We start from the raw sequence: 18546 nt of genomic DNA, 5'->3' as shown, positions 1-18546 counted from the left end.
AAATGATTGTCCAGTCTGTTGATTTGAAAAGATTTCAAACATCAGTGTGACTGGAAAAGCACGAACACACTGCCACACTCGAGTGAGAGTGTTCCAATGCACTGACTAAAGAGCTTTAACCAGTTACACAGTCTGAATAAGTATCGCAACATTCACAGCGGGGAGAGACTGTAATCTTGTTGTGAGTGAGGACGAGGCTTCAACTGATTGTCCACCCAAGAGAGCGGCAAGGACACCTGCACCATGGAGAAACCATGGAAATGTGGGGACTGTGGGAAGAGATCCAGAGCCCCATCAGAGCTGGAAGCTCATCAGCGCAGCCACACTGGGGAGAGACCATTCACCTGCTCTCAGTGTGGGGAGGGATTCACTCAGTCATCCAGCCTGCAGACACACCAGCGAGCTCACACTGGGGAGAGGCCATTCACCTGCCCTCAGTGTGGGAAGGGATTCGCTTGTTCATCCAACCTGCGGGCACACAAGTGGGTTCACACTGGGGAGAGGCTGTTCACCTGCTCTCAGTGTGGGAAGGGATTCACTCGGCCTTCCAACCTGCGGACACATGAGCACATTCATTCTGGGGAGAGGCCATTCACCTGCTCTCAGTGTGGGAAGGGGTTCACTCGGTCACATGACCTGCAGAAACACCAGCGAGTCCACACTGGGGAGAGGCCATTCACCTGCTCTCAGTGTGGGAAGGGATTCACTCAGTCATCCCACCTGCACAAACACCATCGTGTTCACACTGGGGAGAGGCCGTTCACCTGCCCTCAGTGTGGGAAGGGATTCTGTGATTCATCCAGTCTGCGGATACACCAGCGAGTTCACACTGGGGAGAGGCCGTTCACCTGCTCTGTGTGTGAGAAGAGATTCAGTCTTTCATCCCACCTGCGGAGACACCAGCGAGTTCACAAGTGATTCGAGGGGTTGGATTCTGCTGTTATTGTTTCTGCTCTCAATTACAGCCAGGACTGCATTTTGTTCATTCTCACAGTTGGTCAATGGGGAGGGTCGGAGGGTTTCTTTCTGCTGGACTGGCCGGTCTCATGACTTTGCCTCCAGTGAGCTGATGCTCTTTGAGACTTGTTGCGAATACCTGGTTTCAAATTTCACACAGATCACAGAGTGACAGGGTGTTAGGAAGTTAAGAGTCACTATTTCTGTTTGAAACCCCCTCAAATGCCCATCCAATTTCCTTTGTAATTGTTTATTGTCTCCACTTCCTCCTCCCTCGTAGGCAGCGAGTTCCAGGTCATTACCATTCGCTGCATCAAAATTTTCTTCCTCACATCCCTCCCCTGCATCTCTGACCCAAAACCATAAATCGGTGACGCCCCTCGTCCTTGTTCCATCAGCGAATGGGAACAGCTTTTCTTTGTCCACCTTATCTAAACCTGTCAGAATCTTGTCCACCTCTATCAAATCTCCCCTCAACCTCCTTTGCTCCAAGAGGAACAACCCCAACCTGACATCGACAATAAAGAACAAACTAACAGAATATGTTAATACCTGAAATCAAATGGGATTGTTGAATTTCAGTTTTAACGATATTGTAAATATCTTGTCCTGGACAATAAAGGAATTGGAATAACTCACCTTGGGGGGGGTGTGGTTGAATGGAATATATCAATCTGCTATCCACCTATAGTTAGTGAAAATCTGGAATGTGTAGCTGGAAATCCCTCCTTATGGGTGTACTTACACCTGAGGCATTGTAGCAGTTTAAGAAGGCAGTGTTGGGGTTGACCATGGCCGAGGCAGCTACATACAGCCACATATTCTGTTACAATTGAAGGACAGTGAGAGTTTTAACAACACCAGGTTAAAGTCCAACAGGTTTATTTGGTAGCAAATGCCATTAGCTTTCAGAGCGCTGCTCCTTCATCAGTTGGAGTGGAAATCTGCTCCCAAACAGGGCACAGAGACACAAAATCAATTTACAGAATACTGATTAGAATGTGAATCTCAACAGCCAACCAGGTCTTAAAGATACAGACAATGTGAGTGGAGGGAGCATTAAGCACAGGTTAAAGAGATGTGTATTATCTGCAGACAGGACAACCAGTGAGATTCAGCAAGTCCAGGAGGCAAGCTGTGGGGGTTACTGATAGTGTGACATAAAGCCAATTTATCTTTCAAGGGGTGAGTGTCTCTGAGAGGTATGCAACTGGAAAACATTTTCCATTCACCTCCTGCGTTGCTGCAGTATATGGATATTGTTCTCACTCTGCCAGCAGGGCTGTGGGATTAATTATTCAGATCTTAAAGACAGCCCGACTGGGCAGGATGTGCCAAATGGTTTCCATCTGTGATGTATCGTTCCACAAAACAGAATATTCAGCATAGAACAGTACAGCACAGAACAGGCCCTTCGGCCCACGATGTTGTGCCGAGCTTTATCTGAAACCAAGATCAAGCTATCCCACTCCCTATCATCCTGGTGTGCTCCATGTGCCTATCCAATAACCGCTTAAATGTTCCTAAAGTGTCTGACTCCACTATCACTGCAGGCAGTCCATTCCACACCCCAACCACTCTCTGCGTAAAGAACCTACCTCTGATATCCTTCCTATATCTCCCACCACGAACCCTATAGTTATGCCCCCTTGTAATAGCTCCATCCACCCGAGGAAATTGTCTTTCAACATTCACTCTATCCCCTTCATCATTTTATAAACCTCTATTTAGTCTCCCCTCAGCCTCCTCCGCTCCAGAGAGAACAGGCCTAGCTCCCTCAACCTTTCCTCATAAGACCTACCCTCCAAACCAGGCAGCATCCTGGTAAATCTCCTCTGCACTCTTTCCAGCGCTTCCACATCCTTCTTATAGTGAGGTGACCAGAACTGCACACAATATTCCAAATGTGGTCTCACCAAGGTCCTGTACAGTTGCAGCATAACCCCACGGCTCTTAAACTCCAACCCCCTGTTAATAAAAGCTAACACACTATAGGCCTTCTTCACAGCACTTGAGTGGCAACCTTTAGAGATCTGTGGATATGGACCCCAAGATCTCTCTGTTCCTCCACAGTCTTCAGAACCCTACCTTTGACTCTGTAATCCACAGTTAAATTAGTCCTACCAAAATGAATCACCTCACATTTATCAGGGTTAAACTCCATTTGCCATTTTTCAGCCCAGCTTTGCATCCTATCTATGTCTCTTTGCAGCCGACAACAGCCCTCCACCTCATCCACTACTCCACCAATCTTGGTGTCATCACCAAATTTACTGATCCACCCTTCAAACCCCTCCTCTAAGTCATTAATAAAAATCACAAAGAGCAGAGGACCAAGCACTGATCCCTGTGGCACTCCGCTAGCAACCTGCCTCCAATCCGAAAATTTTCCATCCACCACCACCCTCTGTCTTCGATTAGACAGCCAGTTACCTATCCAATCGGCCAACTTTCCCTCTATCTCACACCTCCTCACTTTCATCATAAGCCGACCGTGGGGGATCTTATCAAACGCCTTACTAAAATCCATGTATATGACATCAACTGCTCTACCTTCATCAACACACTTAGTTACCTCCTCAAAAAATTCAATCAAATGTGTGAGGCACGACTTGCTCTTCACGAATCCGTGCTGACTATCCCGGATTAATCCGCATCTTTCTAAATGGTCTAAATAAAGGGTCTGAAGGCAGAGCTGGTTAAGCCACACAAAATAAGGGACATTTGATATTTTGATCTTTGATTTGTTTTGAATTATTGTTATTGCATATTGTTATGATCCTGGTTGGGACTGTTGAGAGAGAAATTTGAACACCCAGTGAGTAACAAAGAATTACGCCACAAAATTCTATGCATGTAAACAAAAACAAACTTTATTGGATATGAAAAACAAAAGAAAATTAAAAACCAATACGACAAACAGAACACTGTAGTTTAGAAAGACTACATTATAAACTCAGTTCTACTTTTTAACTTCTACCCCCAAGATTTCCCTTCTAAACGATATCTTGAAGGTTCATTCAGTTCTGTTCCTGTGAACATATGGAAGGTACGTCAAAGCTCCCCAGAATTCACTTTAATTCTCCTCAGTATTCCAGCTATTTTCCAAGATTTCATGGGGGTCTTTTCATTAACTTTTGACTGAACAACCCTCCAACTTTCCTTCAAGGTCTCAAAACTGTGGAACTCCTCAGTCCAAGCCTGAGCTTCACTGCCTTCTTGCTGAGGGATTTAAACATTCGGAACAGCCCTGGTCCCTCATGATCCTCGAGGCTTCTAGTCCCACAGCTGGTTCACAGCTCCCGCTCCCACAGCTGGTTCACAGCTCCCACTCCCACAGCTGGTTCACAGTGGGAGTGTCATTGGCCGAGTAATGCAGAGACCCAGCAAAGGATCCGGGGACAGGCAGCTGGTGGGATTTGAATTCAGTGAATCAATCTGGAATTATATAAAGTTAGTCTCAGTAACGGTGACCATGAAACTATCATCGATTGTTGTAAAAACCTGCCCGGTTCACCCTATTAATGCTCCCTATTAGGGAAGGAAATCTGCCATCCTTACCCGGTCTGGCCTACATGTGAATCCAGACCCACACAGCGATGTGGGTGCATCTTAACTGTCCCTCTGAAATGGTCGAGCAAGTCACTCCGTTCAAGGGCAATTAGGAGCTGAGCAACGTGTGCTGGGGCTTTGCCAGCAGTGTCCACATCCCAGGAAAGAATAAAGAATATTCCACGGAAAGTGATGGGTGATTTGAAATGAATTGAAAGTAGGTCAGGAGGTGCTCGTATCGTCCAGAGCTGCTTTTCAATGGATCCTCCTGTTTAAAATAAAAACACATCAGTGTGCCCCTTTCCCAGACACACTGACCTTGGAATATCACAATGCTGTTTTTAAACATTCCTTTGTTAAAGAATCAGTTATTTAGAATTGTGAAACAGACAGAAATTAAATGTTCCATTTTTCCTGGGATCCTCCTGTGCCTGGCACCAGTGTCCTGAACAAGGTTATTAACATTCTCTGTGTTAAAGGTTCCTCCTGGTTCTTGCTGTCTGTTGTGTCCTTTGTCACAGTCGGTACCAGGACATTTCTATTGAAAGGTTGTTAAGAAATTCCAGTGAATTCCAGCCCCTTGTGTAACGTTCCATTTGGTGTGTGTCAGATTCAGAGATGTCCACGTGTGTGTGAAAAGGGTTCTGGGTAAGGGTTTTAACCCTTCTTTCCCCGTTAGTAACAATGAGCCCTGTATTCAATTCTAAAGTATAAAGTCCTCATTAGATATCAATTCTACCTGTTATCTACATTTCACCAACCAGTCTATATTTTCATCACAGGACTGCAGTGGGAGCACCGTCAACATCTTACTGACTTGATCGATTTTATCGAGGGGGTGACGAAGGTGATCGATGAGGGTAGAGCAGTGGATGTTGTGAACATGGATTTTAGTGAGGCTTTCGACAAGGTCCCTCATGGTCGGCTCATCCAGAAGATTAAGATGCATGGGATTCACGGTGACTTGGCCGCTTGGATTCAGAATTGACTTGCCCATAGAAGTCAGGGAGTAGTGGTGGAGGGTGTTTTTCTGACTGGAGGTCCATGACCAGTGGTGTTCTGCAGGGATCCGTACTGGGACCTGCTCTATTTGTGATATATATAAATGACTTGGATGAAAACATGGATGGGTGGGTTAGTAAGCTTGCAGACGACACAAAACTAGATGGAGTTGTAGATAGTGTCGAAGGTTGTCACAGGATACAGTGGGATGTAGATCAGCTGCAGATATGAGCGGAGAAATGGCAGATGGATTTTAATCCGGGCAAGTGTGAGGTGCTGCACTTTGGGAGATCAAATATTAAGGATAAGTGTACAGTTAATGTACAGAGAGATCTTGGGGTTCAAGTCCAGAGCTCCCCGAAATTAACCACACAAATATTTAGTCGGTAAAGAAGGCATATGGCATGCTTGCCTTTATTGAGTACAAGAGTCAGCATGCCATGTTGCAGCTTTATAAATCTTTGTTTGGGCCGCACTTAGAATATTGCGTTCAATTCTGGTCGCAACATTACAGAAAGGATGCAGAGGCTTTGATGAGGGTGCAGAAGAGGTTTCCCAGGATGCTGCCTGGATTGGAGGGTGTGAGCGACTGACAAACGAGGGGTGTTTTCTCGATAGCGGTGGAGGGTGAGGGGAGACCTGATAGCAGTCTATAAAATGAGAGACATAGAATCTTTTCCCCCAGAGTTGATATGTCTAATACCAGGGAGCATCCACTGAAGGTGAGACGGGGAAAGTTCAAAGGAGATGTGAGAGGTAAGGGTTTTACACAGAGAGTGGTAGATGTCTGGAATGCGCTGCTAGGAGTGGTGGTGGAGGCAGATACGATAGGGGCGTTTAAGGGGGTTTTAAATAAGCACATGAATATGCAAGGAATAGAGGAATATGGACCAAGGGCAGGCAGAAAGGAATAGTTCAATTTAGCATCATGTTCAACACAACAGGCTGTTCTCTGGTAAGGATGTAAATGGAAAGTGGGAGGCCTTCAAAGGAGAAATTTTGAGAGTGCAGAGTTTGTATGTTCCTGTCAGGATTAAAGGCAAAGTAAATAGGAATAAGGAACCTTGGTTCTCGAGGGAGATTGTAACACTGATTAAGAGGAAGAGAGAGTTGTATGAAATGGACAGGCAGCAGAGGAACAGATTAGATGTTTGAGGAGTATAAAAAGTGCAAGAAGCTACTTAAGAGGGAAATCAGGAGGGCTAAAAGAAGACTTGAGGTTGCTTTGGCAGACAGAGTGAAGGAAAATCCAAAGAGCTTCTATAGGTATGTTAGGAGCAAAAGGATAGTGAGGGATAAAATTGGTCCTCTTGAAGATCAGAGTGGTCGGCTATGTATGGAACCGAAAGAAATGGGGGAGATATTAAATGGGTTTTCTGCATCCGTATTTACTAAGGAAACGGGCATGGAGTCTACGGAAATAGGGCAAACTGGTAGGGAGGTCATGGAACCTTTACAGATTAAAGGGGAGGAGGTGCTTGCTGTCTTGAGGCAAATCAGAGTGGATAAATCCCCAGGACTGGACAGGGTATTCCCGCGGACCTTGAGGGAAGCTAGTGTTGAACTTGCAGAGGCCCTGGCAGACATATTTAAAATGTCAGTATTCACGGGGGAGGTGCCGGATGATTGGAGGGTGGCTCATGTGGTTCTGTTGTTTAAAAAAGGTTCCAAAAGAAATCTGGGAAATTATAGGCCAGTAAGTTTGACGTCGGTGGTGGGCAAGTTATTGGAAGGTGTGATAAGGGATAGGATCTACAAATATTTGGATAGACAGGGACTTATTAGGGAGAGTCAACATGGCTTTGTGCGTGGTAGGTCATGTTTGACCAATCTATTAGAGTTTTTCGAGGAGGTTACCAGGAAAGTGGATGAAGGGAAGGCAGTGGATGTTGTTTACCTGGATTTCAGCAAGGCCTTTGACAAGGTCCCTCATGGGAGGTTAGTTAGGAAGGTTCAGTCGCTAGGTATACATGGGGAGGTAGTAAATTGGATTAGACACTGGCTCAATGGAAGAAGCCAGAGAGTGGTTGTGGAGGATTGCTTCTCTGTGTGGAGGCCTGTGACTAGTGGTGTGCCGCAGGGATCGGTGTTGGGTCCATTGTTGTTTGTCATCTATATCAATGATCTGGCTGATAATGTGGTAAATTGGATCAGCAAATTTGGAGGTGTAGTGGACAGTGAGGAAGGTTTTCAAAGCTTGCAGACGGATTTGGACCAACTAGAAAAATGGGCTGAAAAATGGCAAATGGAATTTAACGCAGACAAGTGTGAGATATTGCACTTTGGAAGGACAAACCAAAGAAGAACGTACAGGGTAAATGGTAGGACTCTGAAGAGTGCAGTTGAACAGAGGGATCTTGGAATACAGGTACAGAATTCCCCAAAAGTGACGTCACAGGTGGATAGGGTCGTAAAGAGTGCCTTTGGTACATTGGCCTTTATAAATCGGAATATTGAGTATAAAAGTTGGAGTGTTATGGTAAGGTTATATAAGGCATTGGTGAGGCCGAATTTAGAGTATTGTGTACAGTTTTGGTCACCTCGTTACAGGAAGGATGTAAATAAGGTTGAAAGAGTGCAGGGAAGGTTCACAAGGATGTTGCCGGGACTTGAGAAGCTGAGTTACAGAGAGAGATTGAATAGGTTGGGACTTTATTCCCTGGAGCGTAGAAGAATGAGGGGAGATTTGATAGAGGTGTATAAGATTTTGATGGGTACAGATAGAGTGAATGCAAGCAGACTTTTTCCACTGAGGCTAGGGGAGAAAAACAACCAGAGGGCATGGGTTAAGGGTGAAAGGAGAAAAGTTTAAAGGGAATATTAGGGGGGGCTTCTTCACGCAGAGAGTGGTGGGAGTGTGGAATGAGCTGCCGGATAAAGTGGTAAATGCGGGGTCACTTTTAACATTTAAGAAAAACTTGGACGGGTTCATGGATGAGAGGGGTGTGGAGGGATATGGTCCAAGTGCAGGTCAGTGGGACTAGGCAAAAAATGGTTCGGCACAGACAAGAAGGGCCAAAATGCCTGTTTCTGAGCTGTAATTTTCTATGGTTCTACGGTTCTGCAACATGGTGGGCTGAAGGGTCTGTTCCTGTGCTGTACTGTAGTACGTTCTATTAGTGATCTCCATTTAGAAAAAGGAAATAGAGGCACTGGAGAAGGGGCAAGAAAGATTCACAAGAATAATCCCAGAACTGTAATCACTTGTGAACTCACTGGTGTTTCACCAAGTTTGCTGACTGAGTGAATCCCTTCCCAGTCAGAGCAGGTGACCAGCCTCTGCCTGGTGTGAACTCACTGGTGGGACATTAGTTCCCGAGAGCTTTTGAAGCCACGCCCACATTTAAAGGGTCTCTCCTGGGGGTGATGATGTTGTGTCTGGGCAGGCTGGATAACTGAGTAAATCCTTTCGCACACACCGAGCAGGTGAATGGTTTCTCCCCGGTGTGAACTCACTGGTGTTTCAGCAGTGTTGATGATATTCTAAACCTCCTTGAACAGTGAGAGCAGCTGAACGGCCTCTCCCCGGTGTGAATGTGCTCGGGGATCATCAGTTCCTGAGAGCTTCTGAAGCCGGCCTCTCAGGCAGAGCATTTAAAGGGGCTCTCCTTGGAGTGAGTGGCTTTGTGGTTCCTCAGGCTGGATGACTGAGTGAATCCCTTCCCACACACAGAGCAAGGGAATGGTCTCTCCCCAGTGTGAACTCGCTGGTGTGTCCGCAGGTTGGATGACGTTCTAAACCTCTTTGTGCAGTGAGAGCAGCTGAATGGTCTCTCCTCAGTGTGAATGCGCTGGTGGATCATCAGTTCCTGAGAGCTTTTGAATCCGCTCCCACAGTCAGAGCATTTAAACGGTCTTTCATTGGTGTGAGTGAGATTGTGTGCGCGCAAGTTCGATGAATGATTGAATCCCTTCCCACACACACAGCAGGTGAACGGTCTCTCCCCAGTGTGAACTCGCTGGTGTCTCCAGAGGTTGAATGATGTTCTAAACCTCTTTGAGCAGTGAGAGCAGGTGAATGGTCTCTCCTCAGTGTGAATGCGCTGGTGGGACCCCAGTTCTCTAGAGGTTTTGAATCCGCTCCCACAGTCAGAGCATTTAAAGGGTCTCTCATTGCTGTGAGTGACTTTGTGTTTCAGCAAGCTGGATGAATGAGTGAATCCCTTCCCACACACAGAGCAGGTGAATGGTCTTTCCCCGGTGTGAACTCGCTGGTGTGTCCGCAGGTTGGATGATGTTCTAAACTGCTTTGAGCAGTGAGAGCAGCTGAACGGTCTCTCCTCAGTGTGAGTGCGCTGGTGGGATACCAGTTCACCAGAGCTTTTGAATCCTTTTCCACAGTCAGAGCATTTAAAGAGTCTCTCATTGGTGTGAGTGAGATTGTGTCTGAGCAGGTGGAATGACTGAGTGAATCCCTTCCCACACACAGAGCAGGTGAATGGTCTCTCCCCAGTGTGAACTCGCTGATGTTCCCACAGACTGGATGACGTTTTAAATCTCTTTGAGCAGTGAGAGCAGCTGAACGGTCTCTCCTCAGTGTGAATGCGCTGGTGGGACACCAGTTCTCCAGAGCTTTTGAATCCGCTCCCACAGTCAGAGCATTTAAACGGTCTCTCATTGGTGTGAGTGAGATGGTGTGTGCGCAGGTTCGATGAAACAGTGAAACCCTTCCCACACACAGGGCAGCTGAATGGTCTCTCCCCGGTGTGAATGCGTCGATGAGTTTCCAGTGCAGATGGATATCTGAATCCTTTTACACAGTCCCCACATTTCCACGGTTTCTCCATGGTGCGGATGTCCTTGTGACTCTCCAGGTTAAACAATCAGTTAAATCTCACACAGAACACGGGTACAGTCTCTCCCCGCTGTGAATGCTGCGATGTATTTTCAGGCTGTGTAACTGGTTAAAGCTCTTTCCACACTCAGTGCACTGGAACACTCTCACTCGGGTGTGTGTATCTCAGTGCATTTCGAGTCACAGCGATGTTTACAATCTTTTGAAGCCAAGAGGCCAAACAAACATTTCTCCTGCTAGATTCAAATCTTCAGGTCCCAAGAAATTGAGTCACTCTGTCAGATCTCGATGTGATGTTGGAGATTTCTGTCTGATTTTTCCTTGTCTAATATCCTGTAAGTCAATTTAGAAAAAACATCACAATTCAGAATACGATCGAAATTCAAATCTACATTTCTAGTTTCTATGGAGCATTCATTAAAGACACAGTCATGGAGCATTAAACCTGCCCAGCAGGGCCTCCCGTATCAGCACACAGGCAGCTGCTTTGTGAGACTGCCAGCAGTACAGACAAGTCAGAGATAAGGGTGTCCTCAGAAGTGGGATTCATTGTGAAAGCTCAGGGACGGTTGATAAGATGCAGCAATTCCATGATTCTAATGAACATTCTTTCCTCTCTCATTCCCCAAAAGCTGTGAATCTCCATCCCACACACTCTCCCTCCATTCTCACTCTGCTGTATCTAATATTCACCCTCCCAATTCTCCTGAAGGTGCTGATTGAGGCTGATTGACAGATCCATGCTCACTGCTTCCTGTCCAGCACAGAAATCAGAACAAATAGGAGCTGCAGTCAGCATTCGGCCCATCGAGTCTGCTCAACCATTCATTGAGATTGTTGGTTGATCCACCTCTGCATTATTTTCCCCACACTGTCCCCCACATCCATCGATATCTTCAATATCTAGAAACCTATCAATCCCTCTCTTGAAAATTCTTGATGACTGAGGCTCTATAGTCCTCTGGGGTAGAGAATCCAAAACATCACCACGTCCTTGAGTGAAGAAATCCTACCTCATCTGAGCTTTCTCTCCATTTTCCAGCCTGTTCCCAATAATTATTGACTCCCTTGTCATTCAAAAACTGTCTAACTCATCCTTGAATATATTCAATCCCTCCACTGGTCCCTTTTGGAAGAGAAATCTAGATACTAACAATTCTCTGAGGGAAGAGATTGTTGGAAATATATAATATAGCTGCAGTCCAAAATTACACAGCCAGATATAATAAGTGTATTTTATTACAGAGCTATAAATAATATATCTAATCTGCACCATATAACAACAGGGGAGCTGTTAGCCTCGTGGTATTATCGCTAGACTATTAATCCAGAAACTCAGCTGATGTTCTGGGGACCCGGGTTCGAATCCTGCCACGGCAGATGGTGGAATTTGAATTTAAAAACAAAATCTAGAACTAAGAATCTACTGATGACCATGAAATCATTGTTGATTGACCAGAAAAACCCATTTGGTTCATTAATGTGCTTTAGGGAAGGAAATCTGCCGTCCTTACCCAGTCTGGCCTACATGTGACTCCAGAGCCACAGCATTGTGGTTGACTCTCAACCATCCTCCGAAATGGCCCAGCGAGCTATTCAGTTCAAGGGCAATTAGGGATGGGCAATAAATCCTGGCCCAGCCGGCAATGCCCGTGTCCCAAGGATGAATTAAAAACAACATCAGACACGTCTCTGTCCGATATTAGTTTACTGTCCCCTTTAATATATATCAGAAATTAGATGGGCACATGAAGGAAATAAAGTTGCAGGGGAACGGGAATATAGAAAGGGAATGGGACTGACTGGATTGTTCTACAGAGAGTCGGCATGGATTCGAGTTACTGAATGGACTCCTTCTGCGCTGTAATGACTCGATGAGTGGAAATATATAACATAGTTTCAGTGTTACATTACAAGATGAGAAATAATAATAAATGTACTTTGTTACAGAACCATAAATAATATACCAAATCTACAATATAACAACACTAGGCATATCTCTGTCCTATATTAATTTATTGTTCTTTTAAATGTCAGCCATCTCCTCAGGAAACCAGCCCTTTAATTGTGAACATTAGGAAAGGGACTTTTTAGCCAGACAAATCAATGTGTCAAGCTGAGGGAGCAAAGGATCTCAATGTCTTTAAGAGAAATTGCAGTGTTAATATAAGCCTTACTTGAGACTAATAAATAAACTTTAAACTTTAGGGGCGGCACGGTAGCACAGTGGTTAGCACTGCTGCTTCACAGCTCCAGGGTCCCGGGTTCGATTCCCGGCTCGGGTCACTGTCTGTGTGGAGTTTGCACATTCTCCTCGTGTCTGCGTGGGTTTCCTCCGGGTGCTCCGGTTTCCTCCCACAGTCCAAAGATGTGCGGGTTAGGTTGATTGGCCAGGTTAAAAATTGCCCCTTAGAGTTCTGAGATGCGTGGATTAGCGGGTAAATATGTGGGGGTAGGGCCTGGGTGGGATTGTGGTCGGTGCAGACTCGATGGGCCGAATGGCCTCCTTCTGCACTGTAGGGTTTCTATGAGTTCTATAATATAAACTACCCAATTCTCCTGAAGGTGCTAATTAATGCTGATCGACACTCACCATTTCATGTTCCTGACAGATCATAAGAAATAGTTAGAAATTCAGCCCACCAAGCTGTTCAATTGAATTTTTTAAATTCATTCATGGGACATGGATGTTGCTGGCTGGCCAGCATTTATTACCCATCCCTAGTAGCCCTTGGAGGGCAGTTGAGAGTCAACCACATTGTGGTGGCTTTGGAGTCACATGAAGGCCAGACCAGTTAAGGATGGCAGATTTCATTCCCTGAAGGACATTCGTGAACCAGATAGGTTTTTCCGACAATCGAAAGGGTTTCATGGTCATCAGGAATTTCTTAATTCCAGATATTTTTAATTGAATTCAAATTCCACCAGCTGCTGTGGGGTGGGATTGTTGTCGGTGCAGACTCGATGGGCTGAATGGCCTCCTTCTGTACTGTAGGGTTTCTATGATTCTATGGCAGGATTCAAACCCGGGTCCCCAGAACATTAGCTGAGTTTCTGAATTAATAGTCCAGCAATAATACCACAAGGCCATCGTCTCCCCATCAAGATCATGGCTGATCTGATTGTGATCTTAACTCCACTTTTCTTCCTGTCACCCTTGACTCCCTTTTCGATCAGAATTCTCTGTATTTTGAGTATATTTAATGATGCAGCCTCCACTGCTCTCTGGGGAAGAGAATTGCAAAGACTAACGGCCCTCTGAGGGAAGACATTTCTCCTCATCGCCATCAGAAATGGGGGACCCTTTATTTTGACAATCTGCCGACTAATTCTAGAATCCCCAACATTGGAAACATCCTCTCTTCATCTATACTAATCACTACCTCACAATCTGATGTCAATACTATGATCACCTCTAAACTCCAGTCAATACAGGCCCAAACTTTCCTCACAAAACAATCCCTTCATCCCAGGTATCAGCCTGCAGATCCTTCTCTGAACTGACAATGACAGAGAGGTGATCAGGGAGGGCAGAGCTGAAACAAAGCAATGGATGGACATGGATTCAGATCCACAGTAACGGAGTCACACCAGCCCCAGAGATGTGGAACCAGAGTACAGATAACAGAGCACAGGACGAAAATTCAAAATTATAGGTAAATGTTCAATAATACTCACCTCTGAAACAATTTCACTATTTTCTCATTTAAAACCTGCGGCTGGAAAGATGTCAGAAGCACTGGAATCAGAGAAAAATTGCAATCTTCAAATGTTCCAACTCCCTGCAAAAGGAGATTACAAGAGTCATGTGTCAATTGTGGCTTGAAATTAAGAAATACACATTTTTGGGGGGCTTGAGATTGCTGTCAAAATCCTCTTCTTCTAACCATCTGTAAAAGGAGATTCCAAAAATCACAGAATCTCTGCAGTGCAGAAGGAGGCCTTTTAGCCCATCGAGTCTGCACCAAGTTTCTAACAGATCACCTTTACTCAGGCCCTATACCTGAAACCTGATGTACGTACATCACTAATCCTTTCCTTCCCCCTCATCTTGGGACACAAAGGGACAATTTAGCATGGTCGGTCAACCCACTCTTTGGAGTGTGGGAGGAAACCAGAGCACCCAGAGGAAACCCACACAGACAGAGGGAGAATGTGCAAACTCATACAGACAATCACCCGAGGCTGGAATTGAACCGGGTCTCTGGCGCTATGAGACAGAAGTGCTAACCACTGTGTCACCCCCAACAGTCATTTGTCCGCCCTGAATATAAATCCATAACATTCTCCCCTCCTGTTTTCTAGCATAAGATTACTTAAGATGGAATATACTTACATTGGAAGCTATTCAGACAAGGTTCATGAGCTGATTTCGGGCATGAAGAGGTCTGTTTTATGAGGAAAGGTTCGGCAGGGTGCATCTGTGCTCATTGGATTTTAGATAAATGAGATGTGATTGTTGGAGTGAAATTAAGACTGTGACCGTTGAAAGTTAATGCGTACGTGACTACAGGACCGGCTGCACCCAGCACTTATCCTGTGGTTAACAAAGATCATTCTGTTGCTGACTAAATAACGAACTAACCTTTGAGCTACAGCTTGTTATTGTATAAAAAATACGGAACAGACAAAAAAAACCAGACCGCGAGGTCCAGATGGTCAGCTTAGCTTAAGATAAAGCGGAACCGAAACTTGTGGGCTTTTGTTAACGGTTGTTTTTGAAGGAATGTGATTGGAGGTCAATTATTGCGAGGGGAGCCCAATTGGCTAAGTACAGGTAACCACCCAAAGCTAATGACGAAGTAACCGCTAATGTCTGTATGATTAAAGTGTATAAAAGACGGCGAGCCGTCGCTGCAAATTGAGAAGGTGAAAGGCAGCATCCATTAACCCGGCCTGTCAGTCAATGACTCAAACATTGTCTCTCCTGGTCACCCAAATCCTGAAGCTCCGCCCACTGGCCGCGCATGCGCTCTGCTCCCCGCTAAACAAAGATGGCGGCCGCGGCACTGGGCCTGATAAGAACATAAGAACATAAGAAATAGGAGCAGGAGTAGGCCATCTAGCCCCTCGAGCCTGCCCCGCCATTCAATAAGATCATGGCTGATCTGACGTGGATCAGTACCACTTACCCGCCTGATCCCCATAACCCTTAATTCCCTTACCGATCAGGAATCCATCCATCCGCGCTTTAAACATATTCAGCGAGGTAGCCTCCACCACCTCAGTGGGCAGAGAATTCCAGAGATTCACCACCCTCTGGGAGAAGAAGTTCCTCCTCAACTCTGTCTTAAACCGACCCCCCTTTATTTTGAGGCTGTGTCCTCTAGTTTTAACTTCCTTACTAAGTGGAAAGAATCTCTCCGCCTCCACCCTATCCAGCCCCCGCATTATCTTATAAGTCTCCATAAGATCCCCCCTCATCCTTCTAAACTCCAACGAGTACAAACCCAATCTCCTCAGCCTCTCCTCATAATCCAAACCCCTCATCTCCGGTATCAACCTGGTGAACCTTCTCTGCACTCCCTCCAATGCCAATATATCCTTCCTCATATAAGGGGACCAATACTGCACACAGTATTCCAGCTGCGGCCTCACCAATGCCCTGTACAGGTGCATCAAGACATCCCTGCTTTTATATTCTATCCCCTTCGCAATATAGGCCAACATCCCATTTGCCTTCTTGATCACCTGTTGTACCTGCAGACTGGGCTTTTGCGTCTCATGCACAAGGACCCCCAGGTCCCTTTGCACGGTAGCATGTTTTAATTTGTTTCCATTGAGATAGTAATCCCATTTGTTATTATTTCCTCCAAAGTGTATAACCTCGCATTTCTCAACGTTATACTCCATTTGCCATATCCTCGCCCACTCACTCAGCCTGTTCAAATCTCTCTGCAGATCTTCTCCGTCCTCCACACGATTCACTTTTCCACTTATCTTTGTGTCGTCTGCAAACTTCGTTACCCTACACTCCGTCCCCTCCTCCAGATCATCTATATAAATGGTAAATAGTTGCGGCCCGAGTACCGATCCCTGCGGCACGCCACTAGTTACCTTCCTCCAACCGGAAAAACACCCATTTATTCCGACTCTTTGCTTCCTGTCGGATAGCCAGTCCCCAATCCACTTTAACACACTACCCCCAACTCCGTGTGCCCTAATCTTCTTCAGTAGCCTTTTATGGGGCACCTTATCAAACGCCTTTTGGAAATCCAAAAACACCGCATCCACCGGTTCTCCTCCATCAACCGCCCTAGTCACATCTTCATAAAAATCCAACATGTTCGTCAAGCACGACTTTCCCCTCATGAATCCATGCTGCGTCTGATTGATCGAACCATTTCTATCCAGATGCCCTGCTATCTCCTCTTTAATAATGGATTCCAGCATTTTCCCTACTACAGACGTTAAGCTGACCGGCCTATAGTTACCCGCCTTTTGTCTCCTTCCTTTTTTAAACAGCGGCGTAACATTAGCCGTTTTCCAATCAACCGGCACTACCCCAGAATGCAAAATGTTCTGATCCCGGATAAAATCCACGGAGCTGCAAACCCGGGACCGGAAGTCTCTTATTCAGACCTTGCGGCCTACAGCAGATGTTTGTGAAGCCTCTGCTCCCTCCCCACCCCGACTCCCGGCTCCATTCCTCACTCCGCCCCACCGATTCTCACCCCTTGAAATAAGCGTCTCCAGCACTCGCAGGGCTCCGAGCAAAGTGACACTGCGCATGCGCCAGATACAGCACTGCGCCTGCATACTGGGCTCCTGTGCAGTGAATAGTCATAGGTGTATCAGGAGTATAGTAGGGGGCTGAGAACACAGCCTTGTGGGGCACTAATGTTGAGGATGATCATGGAGTAGGTGTTGTTGCCTATCCTTGCTGATTGTGGTCTATGAATGAGGAAGTTCAGGATCCAGTCAGAGAAGGAGGTGCCAAGGCCCAGGCCATGGAGTTTGGAGAGGAGTTTCTTGGGAATAATAGTGTTGAAGGCTGAGCTGTAGTCAATAAATAGGAGTCTGACATAGGTGTCCTTGTTATCTAGGTGTTCCAGGGTTGAGTGCAGGGCCAGGGAAATGGCGTCTGCTGTGGACCTGTTGCGGCGGTAGGCAAACTGTAGTGGATCCAGGTAGTCCGGGAGGCTGGAATTGATTTGTGCCATGACTAACCTTTCGAAGCACTTCATAATGATGGATGTCAGAGCCACCGGCCGATAGTCATTAAGGCATGCTGCTTGATTTTTCTTAGGTACCGGGATGATGGTCATCTTCTTGAAGCAGATAGGGACCTCAGATTCTTGTAAAGAGAGGTTGAAGATGTCTGTGAATACCTCTGCCAGCTAATCCGCGCAGGATCTGAGTGCATTTCCAGGTACCCCATCTGGGTCAGTTGCTTTCCGTGGGTTGACCTTCAAGAAAGCTGCTCTGACATCTGAAGTGGTGACCCCAGATACAGGTTCATCCAGGGCTTCCAGGGTGGAGGGCATGCTCTTGCTGACCACTTTCTCAAAACGGACGTAGAATGCATTGAGCTCATCAGGGAGGTGTGCGTTGGAGCTGGCAATTTTATATGCCTTCATCTTGTAGCCTGTTATGTCTTGCAGACCTTGCCATAATTGGGGTCGGTGTGGCTCGCCTGGGACTCTAGCTTGGTCTGGTATTGTCTTTTGGCATCTTTGATGGATCTCCTTCGATCATATCTGGCTTTCTTGTGTAGGTCAGTGTCCACCTTCCACCTTCTTCTGTCGGGAAAAAAATATAAAATCTTGAAGTCACGTACCAACCAACTCAAGAACATCTTCTTCTCTGCTGCCATCAGATTTTTGAATGGACTTACCTCGCACTAAGTTGATCTTTCTCTACACCCTAGCTATGACTGTAACACTACATTCTGCACTCTCTCCTTTCCTTCTCCATGAATGTTATGCTTTGTCTGTATAGCACGCAAGAAACAATACTTTTCACTGTATATATTTGACAATAATAAATCCAATCAAATCAAAACAAATTTGGATGTGAATGTACAATGCATGGTTAGTAAGTTTGTGGATGATACTAAGTTAGGAGTATTATTGATAGCGAAGATGTACAATGTCAATGGCACCTGCTAGGTATTGTGCAATACATCTAATCCCATCAGATTAGAGCAGCAAGGATTAGGGCCAAGGGAATATTGGACTGCAGAGTTACAATAACATTAGATTTTGTTTCTCCTTGTAACCTGTCTTAGAATTTCCTTC

Source organism: Mustelus asterias, unplaced genomic scaffold (assembly GCF_964213995.1).
Source record: "Mustelus asterias unplaced genomic scaffold, sMusAst1.hap1.1 HAP1_SCAFFOLD_211, whole genome shotgun sequence".
Classification (NCBI taxonomy): Eukaryota; Metazoa; Chordata; class Chondrichthyes; order Carcharhiniformes; family Triakidae; genus Mustelus; species Mustelus asterias.
Note: the sequence above shows the minus strand (reverse complement) of the source record.